At 37.9% G+C, this 9,719-nt stretch overlaps 1 pseudogene; it reads right to left on the bottom strand.

The window, feature by feature from the left end:
• Nucleotides 1-3,663: 3,663 nt before the first annotated feature.
• LOC115872983 lies at nucleotides 3,664-3,814 on the bottom strand (annotated as a pseudogene).
• Between the last annotated feature and the right edge of the window lie 5,905 nt (nucleotides 3,815-9,719).

A 9,719-nucleotide genomic window follows, 5' to 3' on the forward strand; every position in this document is an offset into this window, starting at 1 on the left:
TGGGATGTTTTCGTGATGCACATTTTCTTTGCATAAAACTCTCTCTTATACATGAGTTGCTGTGGATTTGTTTCTCCAAAGTACCTAGACTAATACATCCTCTTTCTAAATCATCAATCCAATCATTCAAGAATTGAAGAAAATAAATAGATTTAAGGACAAAGAAATGAACACAAAGATGTTTTCAAATTGGTAAGGTTCTAGAACACTCATTTTTGGTTTTAATCTGCCTGATTGAGAACAGCATCCATTGTTGAACCAGCTTCCGCATGAGCTATGAAAGAGTACGCTCGCCGCAGCTTTATAACAGCCTCGGCAGAAGACTTTGCACTGATGTAGAGTTGATCGCAAGCAGTAGTTCCTCCATAAAGAAACCCACAGATGTGTGAGTCAGCACCACCACCCCAGCTTGATATCCATGTGTCTGAGGAGACGTTTCTTAATCGTCTGTCTGACTATTAGACGTTCTCATTTCTGTCCTTGGCTCTCAAACTTTTCTCATTTAAATAAGAGAAATGTTCTCATTTATGGAATGTTCTCATTTCTATCTTTTGATCTTTGACCTTTTCACCTCTAGACATCTTTTTAAAATAGTAAGTTTATCATTGGACCATGACAGCACACAGACCAAGGGGACACAAGCATTTCATTCTCTTTTCTTTCAACTTCTTCAGTATGAACAATTTCAAACAAAAAGTGGAGAGACCTGTATCGTGAAACTCAAGTACCCTTCACGCATCTTTAACACCAACTATTTAACAATCTCCTTTCTCTTATTAATGACAGTTTAATGGGACCTTGCATATTTATTTCTTATGTGATAGAGTATTTCAATTCATATGTTAGCCCATGATCAGTTAGAGCAGAAATAGAAAGATAGATCTTGCAATTATACAAAATGCTTTGATTCCACTATGAACCTTCACAGTGTTCTGTCTCTACTCATGGGCAACTCACCTGGGAGGGAGTCATGTGCTATATTTTCAATTATAAGGACCAAGTTGTGCCTCTTCTGGGTCATCTTAATGTATACATTTTTCTTCAAGTCTCCCACACCTCTTAGAACAAATTCTTTCAAGCAGGAGGATTGTGTTGTTCATTCAGAGTATTACTGTGTTTCAGAAGGTACTGTACTTCTCCAGGAAAAATCCTGGAAAAGTCCTTACCTGTCAAGATTGCTTCTTATGCATAGAACTAATGCTATAGGTATGTGAATAATTTATAGTTGTACTGCTCTTAACAGCTGCATATTTCTCTTATACTGAATGCTATGTATAGAACAGTATATCGGTGGAAACATTTCTTTTTTCTGCTTTCTGGTTGCTGAAAGAAAGTCTAAATAGGTTGTTGCCACTTTATATTTCTAGCTGTTATCATACTTTAAAAAAAATCTTGAAGCAGAGTAGTTTTAAGTTAAATTTTGGATTAGAATGAAAAGAACTAAATTTGTATATAAGCGTTGCTATTTACCGGTACTTCTTTCACTAAAACCTTCAGCCTTCTGCGTCACATTTTGTCTTTCTGGAAATGGGGATATATCTCCTACTTTATATACCTCACAGCCAGTCTGTAAGGGGAATGTTAGGGGTGTGTGTATGTGTGTGTGTATATGTGTAAACTATTAAGTGTAAACCAATGGTGAATTCTGCTAATGAAACCTGGGGAACTCTGGGTACAGAATAAGTGAGGAAATGGTAATCAGGTTGTACTAGTTATGTCTGGGGGGCAGGGGGGAGTGACTTAACTCTGGATTAAAAACAGCAATCAAGACACGGTACCAAGAACTCAGCAAAGAGAAACAAAGCTCATGTGTTAAAAGGGAACTGGAATTAGAGTTTTGAGATTTCACTGAGGAAGGAGATCTGGGAGTCTGGTTATTGGCTTTGTTGCAAAGTTGATTCCAGAATGCTCCTCCATATCAGTCTCCTACGGGGGGCTATTTCAGGGTTGGAACTGGCGCAGCCATTGCCCCCAGCGTTTTAAAAGCTTGAAGTCTACCTAATGTCAGGTGTGGGTTGACTGTTATTGCATACCAATAATCCTAATGCTTGTAATTATGTATGTATTTTGATTAATAAAATTATAGTCCCAATAATGATAAAAATGAACTTTTTGCGTGCAAAAAAGCACACCTTAATATACTTTGGGATCTAATTCTTCTCCCACCACATACTCTAATTTACATTAATTCTACACTTTCATTAAGAAACCTTGATGATCTTGTGGCTTAAGTGCTGGGCTGCTAACCACCAAGTCAGTGGTTCAAACCCACCAGTTTCCCTGTGGGAGAAAGATGAGGCTGTCTGCTCCCCAAAAGAGCTAAAGGCTCAGAAAACTCATGATTTTCTGTTCAAAATTTACTCAATAGCCGTGTTATTTTTTCCTCTCCATGCCTTCAGTACAAATGAATAAGTAAGCACTATTTATTGGGGATCTATGGAGATATGCCCCCCCACCGGGTTTGTTTAAACATTCATTTCTCAAATCTTTATTGACAACTTCGAGATGAAGAAAATGACCCTTTGAGATGTATACTCACTTGCCCATACCCATGACCACATTGCAGGACCAACTCTGTCTTGCTCCAAATTCTTACTCCTCCTGCAATATTTATAGGAGCATGAAAAAAAATAAGGAAAGATTATGCAAAATTAGTATTTGAATGAATTCCATGGAATTCCCCAAGAAGGCTTTGCATTTTTTATAATTAAATACTTTTATTGGGGGCTGTTACATCTCTTATCACGATCCATACAATCATCCACTGTGTCAAGCACATTTGTACATATGCTGCCATCATCATTTCAAAGCATTTTCTTTCTACTTGAGCCCTTGGTATCAGCTCCTCATTTTTCCCCTCCCTCCCCCTCCCTTCCTGTTGGACCCTTGATAAGTTATAGATTATTAGTTTCATATCTTAAACCGTCCTCTGTTACCCTTCACCCACTTTCCTGTTGTCCGTTCCCCTGGGAGTGGTTATATGTTGATCCTTGTGATTGATTCCCCCTTTCTACCCCCCGCTACCCCCTTCCTCTTTTCCACCTGGTATCTCTATTCTCATTGTTGGCCTTGAGGGGTTTATCTATCCTGGATTACACATGTTGCAAGCTCTTATCTGTAGCAGTGTGCATGTTCTGGTCTAATCTGATTTGTAAGGTAGAATTGAGGTGATGATATTTGGGGGAAGGAAGCATTAAGGAACTAGAGCAGTGGTTCTCAACCTTCCTAATTCCGTGACCCTTTCATACAGTTCCTCGTGTTGTGGTGACCCCCAACCATAAAATTATTTTCATTGCTGCTTCATAATTGTAATTTTGCTACTGTTATGAATTGGGCAAACAGTATGAAAGGGTCATTCAACCCCCAAAAGGGTCACAGCCTACAGGTTGAGAACTGCTGTACTAGAGAAAAGTTGTATGTTTCATCGGTACTATACTGCACCCTGAGTGATTGATCTCTTCCTTGTGACCTTTCTGTAAGGGAATGTCCAATTGTCTACAGATGATCTTTGGGTCTCCACTTCACGCTCCCCGCTCCCATTCATATTACTTATGATTTTGTTGTGGGTCTTAGATGCCTTCAAAGGTATCTATATCACGTGCAACCAAACAATTTGAGAATCAAAGTTGTAGCTTTTTTTTCTTTTCTTTTTTTTTAGCGTGAACGTGGTCCACCACTACCACAAATGATGCAGCCGAGTTTTCACCTTTGGGGAAATCGCAGGGGTCAGCACACCCGGCATGCGTGCAACGGATAAGCCTCCCCCTGGGAAAACCACCTTCGTGATCATGGTGATCCCCTTCCAGGTAAGTATAAGCTGTAGCTTTATAATAGTATCCGGAAATTCTCCCTTAAAGGAATCAGTGTATTTGGTATATATTTTTAGATTGATGCGTCTGAAGAAGTCATGGTTATCACTACCTTCCCTTTTAAATTGAACTCGGTGATTATGTTCACAGAGGAGCAGTCCTTGATGCTACATTTTTCAGGGCACAACTGGAATTAAGCCATACCTTACAGAAGGCTCATAAAACAAATCAAATCACTTTCATGCAAAGCATCTTGGTTTTTCCTGTGTGTATCCACTCACCAGTTTAGGTGACACACGCCAGGCCTCATTGACTGTGCTCAGCGTCACTTAGGAAGAAGTGGTTTACGTCAGCCAACTATGTGTTCTCATGTGGAAGGAAAAGACTGGATTTCATGAAAAAACTTAACTTTTTGTTTGATTTAATGATAAGGAGCCTCTCAAAAGAATTTCTTTGTCTGCTTTGGATGTCAAAGTATTGCATTTTAATGAAAATAATATTTTGTAAACTTTTATTTCAAAGGAGGTGAAACTTTACAGAGCAGACCCTCAGGTTTACATCACCAATGTGTGCGTAGTCTGTGTTAATCATTGCAATCCCCTCCATGTACCTTCACTCATCCTACTTCTCTTCGTCCTTCCGCTGAACTTGCTGAGATCTGTGCTTGGGGAAAGGCTGCCCTTTGTACCTTGAATTGCTGTTGTTCTAGCAGGAGTGAGTTCAGTTCCAGATGTGAAGGGTGACGACGGCCATGAGCTGGGGTCCCCCTGGACTGTTCTGTTTTAATTAAAAAAAGAACACCCATTAATTCGTAAATGGGACAAGGGCAGGACAACTACAGAGACCTACCATCCGAATGGGGGCACGTTTTAATTCTTATTTACTAAGTTTATTTTAGGGCGCCAAAACCCTAATTGGGAAGAGCCAAAAAATTTAAATAAGTAAAGAACATACACCAATTCTGAATTATCTGCTTAAACGTTCTACATTTTTAATCACACAAATACACTTGTATCTGATCTCCAGTGTGATGTGAACCCTGGTTTGGAGCGCGCCACAGGGATAACGCTGATTCAGTATTTAATACAAAGTTTGAGGGGAGTACTTCCGCCGATCAATAGTAACATATTTCCTTGAATATAATTGTGATCACTGTTAGTCTTTTCAGTAGCTCTTCACTGTTTGTGTTTGATTAAATTGCTACTATAATGAAAATGAAGGGCATATGGACTCAATTTTATTATAAAACTCCACTTATTAGTTTTAGAAATAGAACTTGGTTTTGATTGTCTAAATCATGCTTAGTTGCTTTAATTTACATCCCAATGTAGGGGGTGCTGACTCGAACTAAATTATTGTTATTATACAAATATGATATTACGCTTCTATATGCCACAGGTATGACTGATGCAGGCATGAAAATCCTAATGAGGGTCTATGTAGGAAGTAGAGGGAACAGAGGGACAAAATTCACTTTTTTGGTTATACCCAAAATGTGCTTTAATTACCTCCTTTTCTTATATCAGGGCACAGTGCCAATAATTTGCCTCCTGAATTTTCAACTGAAGTTTTCTCAGGGAGCCTATAACAAACAAAACTGAAAACACCTGTGGAAGATCTATCGCCGTCCTTCAGAGTCCAGAAGATAGCTTTTCAGCAACAACACGGCATTTGTTTGTTTTTTAATGGCAAAAACTGTGGTAAAAATTCCATCATCTCTTTTTTGAGCAGATTTAATGATTCTATTTGTGACAGAAATGATATATAATGATTATTTTGTAAGTAAAATTCTTTATAGCTGTTATCAAATGTGCAGTACCTCTGACACTGTAAAATACGTATCTGTTCACAGTGAATAGGACATTTTTGTTTGTGCTATGGTCCTAATTAGAAATAGGAACATATGAAATCAGGCATGATTATTTTTTTATAACTAGACTTCCTGCAGAGAATAATGCTTTGTCATTGAAAGCACTTGGGTGTCAGCCCTTCCTGAAAACGGTTATACATAATATTCTAAGTTCTTTCTTTGTAACTGGACACCTGAAGGAGTTTAAAAGAATGAGGCTCTCCGTGCTTGGAATAAGGCAGACTCTAGAACCCAGTCTTTCAAGATGATGCAAGAGAGTAGCACCAGCTGTCACTTAGAGGGATTTTCATTGGTTTTATGTAAGTCAGCTCTAAAGGCCCTAAAATTCGAATTCTAAAGAGTTGCTCCAACCTGATGATGGTAAAATGGACAAAATACACATATTTTAAAATAGAGAAACATATAATTGCACAGTGATACATTTGGAGGAAAGATTTGAGATCTGGTTCAAATTCTTAGCACAGGAATTCCGTTTTACATGTCAAAAAATTGTCGAGATTTGAAATTGTAATAGTTTAAGTCTATCTCTCCGTCATCTTTTCAGGATCAAATATTTTCTCTAAGGAATCAGTGTCTAAAATACCAGTTTGGGCTCTCTGAATTTTAATTTTATTCTCAATGTATTTTTATGCTTATTAATCCTCTATCTCAACCTAACAGAACATATGCCATCAAAGAAAATAGTTCTTGTTTGTCTTATTACTCTATTACAAATACTCAGAATAAGACTTAGAGCATAGCACGTTTTGATGCTTCAGTTGCTAGTTGATGCTTCAGTTTGATGCTGTTGAATCAGTTCCAACGCTCATAGAACAGAACAGGAAAGGGCTCGGTCCCAGGCAGTCTTCGCAGTCATTGCCATGTCCGAGCCCATTGCCAGAGCTACTGCGTCCCTTCATCCCATTGAGGTCGTTCTCGTTTTGGTGGACCCTCCACTCGGCCAAGCACGATGTCTTTTTCTAGGGACTGATACGTCTTGATAACATGTTGAAAGTTTCATTGCCCTGGATTCTAAAGAGCATTCTGGCTGTATTTCTGCAAAACAGATTTTTGTTCATTCTTCTGTCAACAGCAGAATAGTCAATATTCGTCATCAGCGCTGTAATGCACATGCATTCTTCTTCAGGCTTCATGGTCTAGGTCTCATTTGCATATGAGGGGAATGAAAACACCACAGGTTGGGGGCAGTCCATCTTAATTCTCAAAGTGACATCTTTGTCTTTCAACACTTTAAAGGGGGTTATTTTTTCTTCCCGGCAGATTGCAATGTGCTGTTTGATATCTTGACTCTTGTATACTCTGATTGTGGCTTCAAATAAAGTGAAATCTAAGTCAACTTCAATGTTTTCTCCATTTCTCATGATGTCATTATTGTTCTAGTTGTCAAAATAGTTGTTTTCTTTGTGTTGAGAAATAATCTATACTGAAGGCTGTAGTCTTTGATCTTAATCAGTAAATGCTTCAGTTCCTCCTTATTCTCATCACTTGTCTGTCAATTTGTCATATTGTGGTGACTAGCATGTGGCTGTGATGTGAGCAGTGATGGTCACTGATATTTTAAATATCACAGGCTCATCCCTGGTGAATAGACTTCAAAGGAACTTACAGACTAACACAGACTAGAAAGAAGGACCTGGTGATCTGCATCTAAGAAATTAGCCAGTGAAAACCTTATGGATAGGAGCAAACCACTGTCCCATAGACTGTGCTAATGAACTGTGAGACGCCCTCTGGAACTGAAAAGGGCCAAGCCCACCGTCATCAAGTGTCTTTCGCCTCATAGGGCGTCTGGACATCTTTCTTTTATGCAGTGGCTAGTGGGTTCAACTGCTGATCTGTCCCTCAGCACCCAGAACTCAATAACTGTGCCACGAGGGCGCCTCAAAATCCAACAGGGAAAAGCTGTGTCCTCAAAGTAGAGTTGACCTCAGTGATGTAAATGGAAAACAGTTTTTGAGAGCCTCATTTGCTGATGTAGCATAAATCAATCTGAGAAGAAACCCCTGCAATCATATTCATATATATATCACTAAATGAATAAATATTCATATATATAACTAAATAAGAAATAAATATTCATATTCATATATATAACTAAATGAATAAATGATTAAAAATCTGTAAATACGAGGAAACTTTAACAATATCAGGAAATATGGAATTAAAGGTAATGGATTTTTCTCCATAAACTTTTGAAACCCTTCATAAAACAAGCATCTCTAGAACTTTTTCCCCCATAGAATGTGATGCCAAACCCCATTTTTCAAAACCTCTCTGTTCCTCAGATTATATCTATACAGTAAAACGTGGAAAAACAAAAACCTTTGTAAGGCAGAAACCTATCCCAGAAAGAAAATGCAAATGTTTTTCAGGATTAGAGAATGATGGAAAAGTGGTAAGACTGCTCCTTGTCAAAGACAGAAGTCTTAGGAGACCCAGAAAAGCCAGACAGTCCATTGAGCGCTGGGTCTCACTGGCTACACTGGGCATCTTTCATCAGTTCCTCTGTGAGTGACAGTGGTATTTTAACCACCCTAGAATACTGCCCTGTTGATATCTAATTTGACACTACAAGTTAAAATCTGATTTAAAGTTCCTTTTTTCTCATCCTATCAATTACGACCAAGTACAAAAGAGAGGGAAACTGTGGTTTTTGACCATTTTTCCAGTATGATAACCAACCTCACTTCTGCCAAGTGGCTTTCTACTCATGGCAACCCTGTAGAGCACAGTAGGTTTGTCTATAGGGTTCTCTAGGCTGTTAATCTTTACAGAAGCAAATTTCTGCATCTTTCTCCCATAGAACTGCTGATGGATTCAAATCATTGACTTTTGGGTTCACAGACTTTTCCTTAAACACTAGACCACCAAGGCTTCCTTCCAGTATGATAGCTAGCTTTTAATCAAAACCTAAGTAGTCTTCCAAATATTATACAGCTATTATTAATTACTTTCTTTGTGAGGCCATGTATCATAGGATAATGTTTATAGAATTTTACTGATCAGTGCAATTGAAATATATCAGTAAAATAGCAACTAATAATTATTAGATTATTAACCAATCTAATGATTAAGTTTCTTTAAAATAATTTCCCTAAAAACATGTATATTGGTTTTCAGTAAGCTCACTTTTTACTCTAATTATTCACCATCACTTTAAAAACCTGTCCTAGAATTTATAAGGATATATATATCCTGCATCTGCCTATTTGAGAATGAGAATATGTACCTATCTTTGGCCATAGAATATGATTCTGCGCTACATCATTACTCAAAACATAATGATTTGGTTATGAATTTATACCTTTAAATTCCTTCAACGTGCTCTAAAGCAATTTGTCAAGACTGGAATACATGCGCTTTCTTATAATTCTCACTGTACTTTGAGCTAGAATCCCCTCTTTCTGATGTTTACGCTTTTCATTTTGGAAAAAAAAAAACACAAAAAAAACGCTGAGCTGTGGCGTGTCATAACTCTTCAAAGTGAAACTACTGGCATGGATGCTGTACAGATCTTATTTTAAACTTTGTTTTAAATTAGATTTCAGGTTTCATTGAAGACAACGTATTTGAGAAAATGGGATACATTAAAGACAAGCCTATTTCATCTGTGAATTATCTTCAACTTTAAATATCACAAGACAATTATGAAGGCTGTCGAGAGCAGTGAAACAAGATAAGTTGTTTGTTTTGATAAGTCGCTCTGAAATCGGAGAAGAGGCACTAAGAACAGAGAAGCAGAATAGCGTGAAGGGATTAAGCAGCAGGGCTGTTGACTCATTGATCAGGGAATACATTGACTAAGCTGGCAGGGAAAATCAAGAATGGATTACCTTAATGGATTTCTTCCAAATTAAAAATTTCCTTTGAACTTTGAGAAACGTTCTTATAAATGAATTTTTTTTCATAGTTTGGGGGGGGGGGTTAATCATTTTATTAGGGCCTCATACAACTCTTATCCCAATCCATACACACTTCAATTGTGTACAGCGCATTTGTACATTCATTGCCCTGACGCTATACTTTTTGATAGCCGGGCA

Source organism: Echinops telfairi, unplaced genomic scaffold (assembly GCF_000313985.2).
Source record: "Echinops telfairi isolate 266 unplaced genomic scaffold, ASM31398v2 ScPeMD7_7458;HRSCAF=8496, whole genome shotgun sequence".
Lineage (NCBI taxonomy): Eukaryota > Metazoa > Chordata > Mammalia > Afrosoricida > Tenrecidae > Echinops > Echinops telfairi.